This window comes from Syngnathus scovelli, chromosome 4 (assembly GCF_024217435.2).
Source record: "Syngnathus scovelli strain Florida chromosome 4, RoL_Ssco_1.2, whole genome shotgun sequence".
Classification (NCBI taxonomy): Eukaryota; Metazoa; Chordata; class Actinopteri; order Syngnathiformes; family Syngnathidae; genus Syngnathus; species Syngnathus scovelli.
The window spans coordinates 9856822-9873393 of NC_090850.1; positions in this window are offsets into that span (position 1 = coordinate 9856822).

Consider the following 16572-nt stretch of genomic DNA (forward strand, 5'->3'; position numbering starts at 1 on the left):
GACCAGACTCCCAGGGAGAGTGACTCAATATATGAAAGACACCTTTCCAAGAAGGAGTAATTCATTGAATCCAGCACATGGGAACAGTAGAAAAATGTCATCCATTTGACCTGAAAAAGTTTTTTCACATTTGACCTACTTTGTTTCATTGGATTTCTTGTTCTATTGCACGTTGCCAAGTTTGAATAGGTAAAATACCGTGGATCAAACAAACAAACAAACAAACAAACAAACAAACAAACAAACAAACAAACAAACAAACAAACAAACAAACAAACTCTAGCTCAGGGATGTCAAACTGATTTTTGTCACGGGCCTCATTGTAGTCATAGTTTCCCTCGGATGGCCATTATGACTGTCAACGTATTATTATATATACCATAGGCTACACAACAAACTGATGAATAGCTAGTTTCGAAATCAGAGACTCGTAAAAACTGTTTAAATATTTAAAAAAAAATATATATATATATATATATATATTTTTTTTTAATACTATACTATACTATATATATATATATATATATACACTACCGTTCAAAAGTTTGGGGTCACCCAAACAATTTTGTGTTTTCCATGAAAAGTCACACTTATTCACCACCAAACGTTGTGAAATGAATAGAAAATAGAGTCAAGACATTGACAAGGTTAGAAATAATGATTTGTATTTGAAATAAGATTTTTTTTACATCAAACTTTGCTTTCGTCAAAGAATCCTCCATTTGCAGCAATTACGGCATTGCAGACCTTTGGCATTCTAGCTGTTAATTTGTTGAGGTAATCTGGAGAAATTGCACCCCACGCTTCCAGAAGCAGCTCCCACAAGTTGGATTGGTTGGATGGGCACTTCTTGCGTACCATACGGTCAAGCTGCTCCCACAACAGCTCAATGGGGTTCAGATCTGGAGCGTCACATTTGTGGGGTCAATTAAACGCTCAAAATGGCCAGAAAAAGAGAACTTTCATCTGAAACTCGGCAGTCTATTCTTGTTCTTAGAAATGAAGGCCATTCCATGCGAGAAATTGCTAAGAAATTGAAGATTTCCTACAACGGTGTGTACTACTCCCTTCAGAGGACAGCACAAACAGGCTCTAACCAAAGTCGAAAAAGAAGTGGGAGGCCGCGTTGCACAACTGAGCAAGAAGATAAGTACATTAGAGTCTCTAGTTTGAGAAACAGACGCCTCATAGGTCCCCAACTGGCATCTTCATTAACTAGTACCCGCAAAACACCAGTGTCAACATCTACAGTGAAGAGGCGGCTGCGGGATTCTGGGCTTCAGGGCAGAGTGGCAAAGAAAAAGCCATATCTGAGACTGGCCAACAAAAGAAAAAGATTAAGATGGGCAAAAGAACACAGACATTGGACAGAGGAAGACTGGAAAAAAGTGTTGTAGACGGATGAATCCAAGTTTGAGGTGTTTGGATCACAAAGAAGAACGTTTGTGAAACGCAGAACAAATGAAAAGATGCTGGAAAAATGCCTGACGCCATCTGTTAAGCATGGAGGAGGTAATGTGATGGTCTGGGGTTGCTTTGGTACTGGTAAGGTGGGAGATTTGTACAGGGTAAAAGGGATTCTGAATCAGGAAGGCTATCACTCCATTTTGCAACGCCATGCCATAGCCAGTGGACAGCGTTTGATTGGAGCCAATTTCATCCTACAACAGGACAATGACCCCAAACACACCTCCAAATTGTGCGAGAACTATTTAGAGCAGAAGCAGGCAGCTGGTATTCTATCGGTAATGGAATGGCCAGCGCAGTCACCAGATCTGAACCCCATTGAGCTGTTGTGGGAGCAGCTTGACCGTATGGTACGCAAGAAGTGCCCATCCAACCAATCCAACTTGTGGGAGCTGCTTCTGGAAGCGTGGGATGCAATTTCTCCAGATTACCTCAACAAATTAACAGCTAGAATGCCAAAGGTCTGCAATGCCGTAATTGCTGCAAATGGAGGATTCTTTGACAAAAGCAAAATTTGATGTAAAAAAAATCTTATTTCAAATACAAATCATTATTTCTAACCTTGTCAATGTCTTGGCTCTATTTTCTATTCATTTCACAACGTTTGGTGGTGAATAAGTGTGAATTTTCATGGAAAACACAAAATTGTTTGGGTGACCCCAAATTTTTGAACGGTAGTGTATATATATATATATATATATATATATATATATATATATATATATATATATATATATATATATATAATATATACATATATATAATATACATATATATATATATGTACGTACACACACACACACACACACACACACATATGCATGCACACACACACGCAGAAGAAAGAACTAAAAGGACCCTAAATGGCCATAATGATTCAACATTCAAGATTTGGAGGATACTCGATTCGCTGCCAGTTGACGCTACTGCACTGGCTGCCTTTCCGAGGCCTCAAATAGGGGAGGCGTTGTCTTAAAAAAAGGCTCAGTCCACCTCCTACACTGTAAGCTTCCGCCCGTCGCTCAAGCTTCACTTTGTTCTCTCAGGGGAAACATGCTCATATGTCAGAGCCAGCAAGTGTGAAGTGAGATTAGAACACACGGGAGGAGGAAGAGGAGGGGATGAAGGACGATAATGGGCACGGAAGTGAAGAAAAACAAGCGTTATTTTGACAGTGTATCGCACTTGGTGTGAAATTCAGAATTTGCGCAGCCACTCTCCGCATACACCGCTAATAGCCTTCGGTTGTCCTCCGAGAATGTCACTCATCAAGTAGTTTCATACAATATATATGATGGACAGCTAGGTGGCTGGCACCGGTGGATGAAGACAATTCCAGAGCTGTCCCTTTGAGATGCAATTATCTCTCAGCGTCAGCTCCACACCACAGGCCCACGCAGCATTACAATGATCCCACTGGCATCTGCTATTCTCTTTGGAAATGTGGACCACACAGAATGTGGTCCCTGCCACCCTCCTTCGCACATTCCGTACAATGATGGCAGACAAGAGAGAACAGCCTACTAATTCTGTCGCCAATTGTGTTTTTGCCATCACTGACCTGATAGGTTGCATTAGAACAATAAATGGAAGATTGCCTGTCAGCTGAGAGTGTGAAGAGTTGTGCGAGAAATGTACAAATTTGAACGATTCCGGGAGGACCGGAACGATGATTCCGGGTTCACTCATTTCCCAGTTATTGATCCTCAACCCATATGTTGAGCCGGGTGGAAATGTGGGTAGAGGGGGTGGATCACGGGTAAATCGAAAAAAATATCCAAAAGTCAATTATCTGGGCTGGGGTGGTCAAAGCATATTTTGGGGACACCATTGTCAGAATATGTTGACTTCAAAGCAGAAGGGTTAGCTCATTAGCAAAGAGTTGACTGGGTAGAAGTCAAATTAAATTAAATAAATAAATAAATAAATAAATAAATAAATAAATAAACAGACAAAGCAGCTGCCTTGAATTGTTGCATTGAGGAACATAGGCTAGAAAGTAGCAAGACTGTTTGGTGGTGGTAGCAGTCACAGAAGCACTAATAATAGATGGCATGTCGTTCTTTGTCAAACAAGAAAGCACCTCTGGCCAGAAAGAGCCTGAATTCCTTTTTCTTTGTTTCTTGCGCCCTTTTGGTTGTGTTGCCTCCACCAGCTTTATTGTTGCTGCTGTGTACTGTGCAGAAGTAGTTGACAGAGAAACGCCTTTTGGTACACAGATACACGCATAGCAACTCCAGCCTCTCTGTGTGCTCGACTAATATTTACACTGCTTGGCTGAACGCTATTGAGTTTGGCCATTCAAAATAATGTTTGACTAGTATTAGGACAACAGTGGGTGAACGGTGTCTGGGCAATAAGGCCAGAAGCCCTCGGTTGTGGCCCAGATAAAAAGGAGAAGGAGGAGGGTTGTTGACTGATGGCGTCTTTTCGCACAAGTTAAACATTTCGTCAATGTTTTCGTTCTCAATGTTTGTCTTTGTTTGGAGCAACTGTGCACATGTGGAGGTGTGGGCATGTTTTGTGAGTCACAGTAATTAAAAATGGTTTCCATTGCAGGCTTCTTCTGTTGGAGCTGGTGTACAAACGTAAAGACATGTGCAAACTCACTTGTTTGACAAGAAAACAGTTCAACGTAAAGAAAATCACGCCAGACAAACATTCAGTCTTCCCCTGTCTGGAACCTGAAATTTTGTGGAAGGACTGGATTAAGAGGAATTGTTTTTGACTGTGTGAAACATTAGCCCAAGTTTGTTTTCACTAGGTTAAGTGTTTACAGTCTTTGAGTTCACTGTCCATAGGTCTGCTATTATCATCATCTGGAGCAGGTCGTAAATGCTTGCCAACTGGTTAATCAGTGTCTCGTATTATAAGTGGAAAGCCAACAGGCTGCCCATGTAGTTGCTCTGCACGAAAACGACCTGCTCTTTTTTCCACTAGCCTTGACTTGTATGGATCGACATTGACGAGGGAAAAAGGGTATTTGGACATAGAGCAATGATTTTTTTTTTTTTCTTATCAAAACGCTTCCAAACATTACATGCAAAATCTATTCCATTATTACAGGTGAAGGTAAGGCAGCTTTGAAAGTGTCCAATATTCGTTGTTAGTACTGCCATCTGCTGGCGGCAATATTCAATGCTTTGGACTGCACTAACTAATAATTTTACACTGACTTCAGTTGTCTATATTTTTTCACTTAACTGAGAAATGTAATAATTAATACATTACCAATTATATGGTTACCTCTTTATAGTATTAAGAATAAAACAGAAGCTTACATTAGGTTTTCTACCTGGCAAGGTATTCAAAAATAGCCTTTATAAAAGAGTCGGGATTGACAATTTCAAAGATGAATTTAATAATAACTTTCCATCCATCCATTTTCTGAACCGCTTAGTCCCCACGGGGGTCGCGGGCGTGCTGGGGCCTATCCCAGCCGTCATCGGGCAGTAGGCGGGGGACACCCTGAACTGGTTGCCAGCCAATCGCAGGGCACACACAGACAGACAACCAATCACACTCACACTCACACGTAGGGACAATTTGGAGTCTTCAATCGGCCTACCAAGCATGTTTTTTTGGAATGTGGGAGGAAACCGGAGTGCCCGGAGAAAACCCACGCGGGCCCGGGGAGAACATGCAAACTCCACACAGGGAGGGCCGGAGGTGGAATCGAACCCGCACCCTCCTAGCTGTGAGGCGGACGTGCTACCCAGTGCGCCACCGAGCCACCCTAATAATAACTTTATTACTGTTATCGTAGTTGTAGTAGGGAACAACTGCACAATTTGCTTGCAACATTCTAATACGACACAACAATCATGAATTTACTTTTATGAGAGACTTCGGTTTATGGCATGAACATTTGAAGTGTGGCATAAGAACATTTGGTCACAGCCCGAGAACACGCTCAGTTACTGCCTTGGTTACAGATTTTAATTTGATTTTGATTTACTGCTCACTACTTTTGTGCTAAACTTATCGTCCCCTGCCTGTGTTTGAATGTTGTGGGCTACCACATAATTTGTGACACACTAGAGTATTTGGGTGCTTGGCTCAAGGGAACTTAAGCACTATAACTGCCACTATTCCATTCATCCATCTCCTTGTCGTCAGGGGCAGGATATGCCTTGGACTAGTGTCATCACTCAATGACAGGTAACATATAGACAAACAACAATTCACATTCTTACCCATGACTAACTTACACTCTATTTTCACGACTAGGACAATTCTAGCATGGTACACTGGGTAAATCTGATTGAATTTGAAGTCAATGCAAAAAATTTATGAGATATACTGTACTGTAAATTTGAAATGAGAATAGCACTGGCTGTCAACATATAAACCTCCCTGTAACCTACTGCAGACCCTATCCCACTGAGCAAGAAACGACAATCTTCCTCCTGGCAGTTGACATCCTTCAATGTCTGCAAAGTGATGCTGTGGAAGTTTTATCGTTCTGTTGTGGCAAGTGGCCTCTTCTTGATGTGCTGGGGGGGGGCAGCATCAAGAAGAGGGATGCCTCCCGCCTGGACAAACTGGTGCGGAAGGCGGGTTTTGTTGTGGGCGCACACCACAGTTACGTATTTAATTATTAATTCATTCTGCTGGCAACTGTATTTCCCCCAGGGATCAAAAAAGTACCTACCTACCTACCTACCTACCTACCTACCTACCTACCTACCTACCTACCTACCTACCTACCTACCTAATGTGTAGATTAATTGCGGCGAAATATGCACGCCAGATTTCAGTCTTATCAAAGTCCAAATCTGCTCCCGCAAGTGTTCTTCCCTCGGATATGCAATGAATTCAAGAATAGAAAGCACTTGGCTCAAACAGAGCTCTGGGCGCCATGCAGGCAGAGTGCGGCTAATGGTGTAATATTTAGAAAAACGGCAGGGCTAATTGAGTGTTAATGGCAGCTGCTGCTCCGCCATGAGTTTATATATAATGGTGCAAAGAGGAAAGTCACAGTGATGACTGAGTGCTAGCTAGCAACATGGTTAGTTATAAAGAACTGGACCTACTATTGCCTCAATAGTATTGGACTATCTGAATGAGTTACTCTTATTACAACAGAATTTTTTTCAAAACCCAAACTTTTGACCATAACTATAAAGGCATGAGGATATCATAAACAAAAATAAAGTACTTAGGTTGAAAATAATACAAGCTTTGCAAGATGGTATTTATGCTTTTTGAATAAACAAGGTGATATTTGCATTTTAAAAGAGCCACACGTTTTATACGCTGTGAAAACCATCAGTTAGTTACACACTTCCTTGCAATTATTTTTGCTAGTTAAAGCCACACGTGGACTCTGATAGGAAGGCAGAGAGTGCGAGGCTACAGTCTTTACAAGAATCACTCAGCCAGAGCGCAAGATAAAGCATTGCAATAACTTATTTCAAAAAAAGCCCGGCCGGCTAATTAACATTGTGAATTCAAGCAGAAAGCCTCTATTCCTCTGACGGGTTTAATTGCGCTGATGTGTGGGCCACAAATTAACAGCTCGTACACAGAGCTGCCGTGGCTCCCATAAATGACAATATTGCCACCCCCCCATAGACTGACATTATTTTGTAGCATAATCGACTTTCGCTTTACCTGAGCTTATTTGATGATTTAATATACTTAAATTAGTTTTTTTCTCCCACTAGGTTGATTAGAAGAAACTGAATTAAATTGGCCAGTATACTGATTACTTATTGTGAAAATATTCACAGCCCCGTTAAGGATGACACATTTGGTTCAGACTGTATAAGGATACTCGGCTTCTGAGAGTTTGATTCCTGTCATTTACATATTGCAAAATAAAATATGTTGCCTTAGAGCTGTTATCAGCTAGCTGTCTAACTTGGGCTGCTGTTAGATGTGATCTGAGCAGCCGTGAGGCTTAGATTGACTGTCTGCCACGAAGTTTTCACTACAAACCGGCAAATGCGCGCTCAGCAATCCTTGTGCGTTGTCTACAAATATAGAGCTCTTACATCTAATACATGTTAAGATTAAGTTGTTGGAAACTAATCGAGTACTAAACTGGCATTGGAATATATATTTCAATTGTATCAACAATTATGTTGTGCAGAAGGTTGTATCAAAAAAGATATAACCTTGAAGTGAACATTGAATTTTAAAGTAATGTTCATAACTTATACAAGAGAAAAAAGATGCAAACAATAAGCATTGCATCATACCAAAACCAGGTAAGTTGTTTTCAAGCTAGTCATTAGCCATTATGTTTGGAGTACATGCTTTCTCAACAAAATGAATGTGGGCATGTAAATGGAATTTAATTGTTCTGCTCTTATTGTGAACAGTGAGGCACTCATTTATGTCGCAATTCAAAATGTCAAAATCAAGAAATGATTTGATAAACTCCTATTGTATGAATTTGGTGGCTTCCATCTTCCATTGTAATTTTTTTGGACTGTGGGAAATAAACTCAGATTGAGATAACCCACACAAACCAGAAGAACATACAAGCTCCACACGCAAACATAGTTAAACCCAGAACATGTCTGTGAGAGGGGGCTGTACTAACCACTCTTCCATAACACCGCCAATAGTTGATGCTCATTTGATAAAGATAGGCAATGTCCATTTTCCCTTTAGTAAGGCTGCAGTGTTAAAAGCATCTCAGTGTGCTTTTTATTGCGATGTAGCTCATCAAGCACTTGATATGGCAGACAAATGACTTTAATTGCTGCCAGTGCTTGACCTTCTCTACAGACCTCCGTGTTAGTCACTCCCCACTTGTTTCAAATTATAACATAGCTACATGCACAGGCAGTGAGGGGCAAAGGCAAAAATGTAAAATATAATTGGCGGATGTTGTAAATTGCTTTTTTTAAATCTCTCAAAAAATATTGAATAGACAGATGACAAGGAATGAGGTTGCCTAAAACGGTGTACTTTGATGCAATGCTGTGAGGAGAAGGAGGGTTTGCAGAGCTCTTCTGTCCATTTCTAACGACTCCATCAAGCATAGTAAGTCCTAACACGGGGGCTTTTGGCAATCAGGAGCTGAGCTTCTGGCGGAAACGGGGATTTCATCTTCACAGTGACAGCAGATCATAGCACAGCAGGTAAAAATAATCTTCCACTGTGTAGCTGTAATTCCTCATCTTTCACAACAACTGCATCCTTGCTGCGATCTGTGTGGGGGAGTACACGGCAAATCGGCCCATGTGATCGCTACGCATCCAGGAAGTGACAGGTGCTCTCTGGTTTGCGGCAACAGTAACCAAATTCTTCCATACATCTGTGAATGACTAACCCATACAAGGTATATGCAAACTTTTTCTTCCAAGTGTGGCATACCGGAAAATCAAAGTCTGGCTCACCTCCAAGCATAGCTGCCACACTTGCTTTGGACTAAAAATGACCTTCCAGCGCTTAGATAACCACCAATCATGGCTTACCTGTTTTCTGGGTTTGGTCATGTGACTTTAGCAAGCTGAGCCCTGTGATGTCATTTTCAGGGCACAGTAAGTGGCAAAATGGCCACCCCAGAGAGGGAGAAAAATGGATGGATTTTGTCGTGTAGCTCATATTCTACAAACGCAATAGTAATCTGAATGCCATGTCTACACTAGTGGGACTGCACAACCTCTAGAAAGAGGTTCTATGGCACAGCAAACCCCAGTCGAACTTCAGATTGAGCAATTATTTGATTTAATTCCTAATAGTCAAGGTCCTTTTGTATACGTAGTGTATTTTGGAGGTGAACCCTTGTATCCACATGATATGCAGCTAGGATAGGGAGCTATCGCTAAATGTAACCCTTTCAGATGATCAAAGGAGTGATCTCATCAGAGGTGCTGATCCATTAACACTAAAGCACCATTTCCGTCTCATTATCACAATGACCTGCGATTACCCTCGCCAACGTTAGGGCCACCCGGATGTTAACAAGTGAATCTGGTGACAATTACAATCAGGCAGAGTGCTTCACCTTCCTTCCGGATTTTACAGGCCCTGCTCCCAGATATTCAACAGCAAATGGTAAATGGAACAATTAAGATAATCGACTGCACAAGCCCCATTAGCAAAGCGCGCTCGCAGGTAGAGCAGCATTTCGCTTCATTTTCATAATGGACGAGCACTTTTTTCCTCCATTATTCTCCATTTTCTGTTTCCATCACCTCCTCCTGCCAGGAGCCTGTTGCGACTTCTGACGAGCTTTCACATTGAACAAAAAGACAACACGATGTCAGTCAATTTGACACTGTCAGGACTCAACAATAGTATGATGATGACTTGTCACCAAGGTTATAATAGCTATGGATTTTTCCTCATGGTTAGTTTTTAGTTGTATTTTTTGAATTTCGTTTAGTTTTTTTTAACCATTATTATCTTTAAATACATGAAATACAGTGCAAGATTTAAAGAAGGAAAGTACAATTCTCCAATGCAGCGATATGGAAATTTCAAATGAATCCTGATAACTCATGTGAGATCATTGACAAAAATACTAAATGAAGGACATTTACTCTATATTTTATTGTTAGCTTTAGTGTCATAAAAATAAGGTGTAGCTTGGGTTAGCTCTTCCTGCGTGACATGTTCACCAAGCTTGCTAAATTGTTCATAGGTGTCTTTTTATGTGCCCTGTGAGTGTCTGGCATCCATCCCAGGGTGTATCACTCTTCACATGCGACCCCCGAGAGAACAAGTGGTGTAAAAAAAAATGATGACTATAAACTACTTCATTAAAAAGTCTGACCAAGTTAAAACTGCAATTCTTTGGTTTTATGCCACCTAAACTGCCTTATGATTTAATAACGATGAGGTTCAATTCTCCTGTCAGCTTGTAAAAAAAAAATAATTGTGGAGCAGATCCGGCAGTTCATTGTGCATTTCTGATATGATGTATCCACACCATGTTCAATAATGGAGTGTAAAATTGAATTTGGCCTCAGGGGATTATTGTTGTTTTTTTTTCTGTTATAATTTCATGGTGTCTTGGAGCTTTTCAAGATTAGTAATGAGTAATTCCTCATATAGGATTTAGTTTTATTGGAAGAATAACCACAGTGATGTTATGACACAAAACAGCGACTATAATTGGCTATTATCTTTTAGTTGAAAGTACTGCGGTGAAAGGTTAATCACTGTTAAATTGAAGCGCTCCGCTTTACAAATAGAAGACAAATAGAGCATCATGTACATCCACAGATTACAGACCAAAGAATATTAACCAGACAGATGACCAATCTAATGAAATCCATAATCACAAATTCCTTCATAAAGACACTTTCCTACTTTTGATTGCCATTGCTCTTGGGCATCTATAAAATTTGAAATTGTAACCCCAGAAAGGGATTACAAGTTTATTTCAATTATGCTGCAGTACCTTTTTATAATGTTGAATAAATAACTGCTGAATGCCAATGATCAGTTTTTAATTGGAGTTTTGCCTATAAGACAATTGATACTTTACACTTATCAAAAGGAAACCCAGAGAGCTTTCAAGAGATCTCTCACACAGACATTGGCTATAGGTAGAACAAGTTCATGCCCACAATGGTTGTTGTTGTTTTTGTCACTATCACCAATGTTTGGGTAATATGAACTATTGTTTGTATGTTACCTGTACTGACTCATTTTGGTTTTGTTCACTGATTATGAGGAAGTGTTACATTACCAACGCTGCACACACTCACAAGATGTCTGGTTTTTCTTTCTCCACTGCCACCTCGAAATAGCTTCTTGGGGCCTTGCAGGAGTATATTATATGATCGCGAAGGCTTGAAGTGATAGTATTGCTTTCGAGTTTGACTTGTCTTCAGATGTTCCTCTCGAAAACAGCTGCTTCACATTTGATTGGTGTGATTCTGCACACTTTTAGCCCCCGCTACAACAGCTTGAGGCCACAGGCTGGAATGTTGGCTGCACTTATAAAACACAGGTTTAGAGATCTAAAAACCTCTAAGCCGTAATGCCACAGTAGCAAATGCTAGAACATATTAGTTGGCAAAGAAACAAGACTTTTTGTCTGGGAGAAGAGACGGGGTACACAGCTGCTTGAGGTTTGTTCTATTCCGGGCCATCTGCACTAAGAAGCCCTTCATAATGTGAACAGAAGACAAAGCAAATGCCTTCTGTGTCAACACAACCTCGCTCCCCTCCCTCCATTGCAATCTGAAAACAAATAAACACGGGCTTATTCTGGGCAGCCCGGGCCAATCCACTCAGGAATTTCAAATACTATTGAATTTATTTTCCAGGAGGTCTTTGAAGCAACCCATGCAATCATAGAGGTCAGTTTTGCTTAGAAAGAAAAAAAAACAAATATTAGGTAATAGATATTTTCAGGGAAACAGGTCATATTTGAAATGGAGCCTCTTTCCTCTTCACCGTCTGCCCTCCTTTTTTCCAAACATACTGTACGGACACGCAGACACAAATATCTTTTCACTCCATTTCATTTTGGACTGATGGGTATTGGTCCCTCGCCATGAGGCCAACAGAAACACTTGTTTATTTTTCCTGTACACTGTTTAAATTCCAGGTTTTCAGCCTTTCTGAAAAGCCCTGTTTGTTCCGGGTCAAGAGGACACAAAGGTAGGAAAAAATGAACACGTCACCAAAACAAAAACAAACCAGCCGGTCGGGGCACCACCTCGTGTGGCTTTGGAGAACCTGCCAGCCAAATTTAACAGGGATTTATGGAGAGAGATGAAAAAAAAAAGCCCCTATTTAGCATAATGAATGTTTAATCTAGCGTATAACCTGTAAAGCAATTCTGCGGAAATAATTGAGAGCAGAGTGGTTTAAACTAAAAAAAGAAAAACGTTATCCACTAAACCGTTGACCCATAGGAGCCCCCCCTTGTCCCCCCCAAAAAATGTAAACTGCTGGCATACACGCTGTTAAGTAATGTTATGCACCTGGGTCGGATTCAGTTGCTTCTAAATCTGCTGATTCGATTACAGTTAGAGAACAAACATGAATTGAGAGGACGCTCATTAAGTAGCATCATCTCACCTCTCATCCTCTTTTTGATACCCTCATTGTTGGCATACTAAGCCACAAACACATGCTGAAGAACTCTAAAAGGTTATTTCAACACAGTTTTAAAATGGGCCATTCATTGAAGGTGGACTTTATAATCCGGTGCGCCTTATAGTGCGGAAAATACGGTAGAGGTTCTTTTGATTCGTGTATGAGCAAGAAGATGTCCATAATATGATTCGGTGCATCACAGGCTCAGGACATAAGGGGGATAAAAAAAACAAAAAAAAAAACAAGAAACACTATATCCATCATCCATCCAACTTGCACAAAAGGAGGGAAATAGTAGCGACCTAAGCGGGTTTGAGTGAAAGTGTTCACTTATGTAAAATAAAACAGGTTATCTATTTGGTGAATCCCTGCTCCCCTTAATAAATCAGCTTAGGGTGCAGCCTAATGGCTCCATTCGCTTCACAAATCTCTGCAATGCAATAACATGCGCCAACGGGCGCAGATTAATTTAATAAGTCTTTAATATTCTTCATGAAAAAGAACCAGTGAGCAGAAAGGCCAGAGCATATGGGGTGGGTGGGAAGTGCGGGAGGGAGCGAGGGAGGGCTCCTATCTGTGGGATAGGATATTGCAGCAGCAACAGATTGAATATTACATAATGATGTCATTTATATTCCATTCAAAGTGCTGGCCTCCCAGACCTTGCCTCAAATAGGACTGGGGATTTGTCTGAGAGATGACTGGGGAGAAGTTAGTGCAGTAAGTCTTAAAAAGGACAGCTCTCAGACCACACTTAGCTCAACCAAAACACACCAAATGACAGCAGTTTTAATATATTGGGATGATGAATATGTTAAATTTGATCATTTCATTACATGATCACTTACCGTGGTCAAGTTCTATAACAAATGTGTCTTTGTGGTTATGTATTTTAAAAAAAATCATTATTGTTTTTATGAATTGTCTTTGTAAAGACGTTTTTAAGACGTTCCTTGTATTCCGGTTGTCAATGGATAGCTATAACTAAAGGAGAGTATAGTTATCGTACATTTAGTTGTTTAATTACAAATAATACATGATGTTACTTTTTTTTTTAATAGTGTCAGATAGAAGTATTAAAATTCGATTGGTAAGATAAGTGAAGAAGACAGACTATTTTACATTATTGCACGCAGTGGTCAAATAAATACTAAAAAAAATAAAGGTGACGACACAGACAAAACTGATTCTGCAGACACGATAATGAGAAATGATGTGCTTCATGTGTCAGTCTGTCCTAGCCTAGAAGTCTTGTTTGGAGGCTTCAGAAAGAAGCAGGCCACAGTGAAGCCTTGTGGCAGCAGGTGGTATTGCAGGCAGTTGTGCTGGGTGAGCAGGTGATGCCTTGTGAATGCCATTTAAAGTTGCAGTTAACGAGTAAAATAGCAAAAGAGAAAAGGGGGGGGGGGGGGGAGTTGCTGGCGTGTGCTTGTCTGCAGTCACGTTTTGTGTTTTGTTCAAGATTCACTGCAACCAAAATGACCAAGATGCCTAGTTCAAAATGCTCATTTTCGATTTGTGTTTCCAACTAGTCAAGTCAGTTTCCAGACTTAAAGCCTACAGAACATGCATTCTACCCAATACAAAGGAAACTGAAAGGAGTTACTCACCCAAAACAAACAATTGAACGAGGCTGGAATGAAAGCACGTTAGACCAGCACAAAAGAAGAATTCAATCATTTGGTGAAATTATTACATCAATAGTATTTAAAAAATGCAGGGAAAAATATTTGGAAATCCATATTAAGTCATATTTACTTTTTGTATTTTTTCCTCACCTAAAAATATCATGTTCAGGTAAAAATAATTGTGTACGGACTCCAGATATAAATGATGTTGATCTTTTGTCTGACAGTGCATTCATTTTTTTAATTTTTTTTTTTTATGTCAGCACAAAAAATAAGCAGGTTGACAGTGTTATTTAGTGTTCCAATACTTTTGAGATGAGTGTATGGCTTGTCCTTGTTTTCAGCTTCTCTCAAAGGATCATGGGAGGTCCGTCAATAAAGATTTGTTTGCCTATCAGGTGACGGTTGTTTGTGAAGGAAGTTTAAACGTTAAAAGGTCAGTGTGAACCTGTTAAAAGCACTCAACAAAGAATGACATTACAGTTGTTATTAATGTGTGTATTTAAGCTATGTACACTGATGCTTTATGTGTGGATGGCAGCAGTGTGAGAGGCTTTTAGTAAGATCAACATGCAAAGTATGCAAACAAGCTCAACAGTGGCTCTCAAGATATTACAGCTTTGCTTGCCTTCAGCTGGAAATAGAAACAGCACAAACTTTGTCTCAACTGCTTTCATAAGTACATACTAAGGTGGATTTACTCACTGGGCAATATCGGTCCAATCGTGTGATATAAAAAACAGGAGCTGCAGCAAATATTCTGCCTTTTGTGATAACGCTTATTTGGGGGTTGTCAGACTTGTTAAGGTGGTTTGTAGTATCGGTTGGTAATCGCACTACATATAATGAGTACATCGTGTTTACAGTACATTGTGACACTATGATTATTGACCATCACAAGATGTGCGTTACAATGTAGCCCCAAAAGTGGAACACAATTCATTCCAGCATACTCATCGATCACCAATTTCTTCATATTTAGGTGACATTATTGTCACGGAAAACAGATATACGTATAAGGTTTACATTCTTAATCGTCACACAAGTGTAAAAAGAAGTTTTTTTTTAAAGACCGTACTCACCGTTTGATGCACAGTAGTCCATGAATAATGGGAAGCGGGAAGGGAGGAGTGCTGACTCCATGTAATGTTACCACAGCTGAAAAATAAGTGAAGTTGCATATAATAATAATTTAAAATAAGCAGCGCGTCATGACTTTGATGTGTGATGGACGAAGGCTTAAACTTTGTAATTTGCCTCTCAACAGAAAGATTTAACAGCTCACATGCGTTCTGTTGTGGACTTGCTTTAGCCAGTTAATCTCTCAGGTGTCAGGTTTATACGTAAATGGAGATTATAGATTAATTCTGTACTTACTACTTGTGCAGAATAACCCTTACTTTTATTGTATGCCACTTTAAGATTAATTTTGTCAGACAACAAAACAAAATTGAACCCCAATAATGACTGTTGATTGTCTTCTAAAATAAGTACAGTGCCGTAAAATACAAACAGCAAAAATCATGAGACGTGAACAAAAATAATCAACCAGATTATATTACAATTAGAAATGTACAAAGTCACAATTCTGACTGTATATAATGCTCTATAGTTAGTATATTGATGACTTTGCATCACAACTTTGTTTGACTTAAGCAGAGCTGAGAAAGCCATGGCCACACAGCTAAACCTTTTCAGTTTGTTGTGGTTTTACATGTAATAAAAATGTGGTGACACCTATTAAACACACAAACTATGCTTGGCACCATGAAAGGTGAGACCGGAAAATTGACAAAGGAGCCCTTAGAGCGCAAGTACTTCTATTGACTTTGAACACAAAAATATACATACAAGCAAACCCACACACACACCGCTGTCCAAACAGTGTTTGTTGACTGGAGCAGACGAGAGTGGGAGGTTGAAATAAGTGAGGGCTCACGAGAAACAGGGGTGCCACACACATCTCGCAAGGCAATGGAGAAGTCATTTAGAGGAAATGGCTTCAATCAATAGACAAGGACAAATAAAGCAAGGGAGCTATAGTGATGATAAATTCCTGGATATAGTTATCGTTAATGCATATAGACAAAGCTATAAAATCAAAAGCAGATTTTATGCTGTCATATAATTGAAATAAAAGGAGTTGAACAAAAAGTTTTTTTTTTTTTTTTTTTACCTTAACCATACACACAAGTCAATTGTGAACACAACAAATGGTGTTCTATAAAGATTCAGAAATAACGTGAACAAACAATTCCCAATTTCTAAAGCAAAGACTCAGCGACAGGTTTGGTTCAGACTTGTTTAAAAAGTCATTAGTGTGTGTTTGAGTTAAAGGAGTCGTTAATAAAGTGGTGCCGTCATGTGCTATTTGCTCATGCACTACGTGAAGGTTTGTTAGTTAAACAAGGCAGGAAGGAAGGGTCAATATTTTCACAACCAGCCGAGGGCTGACATG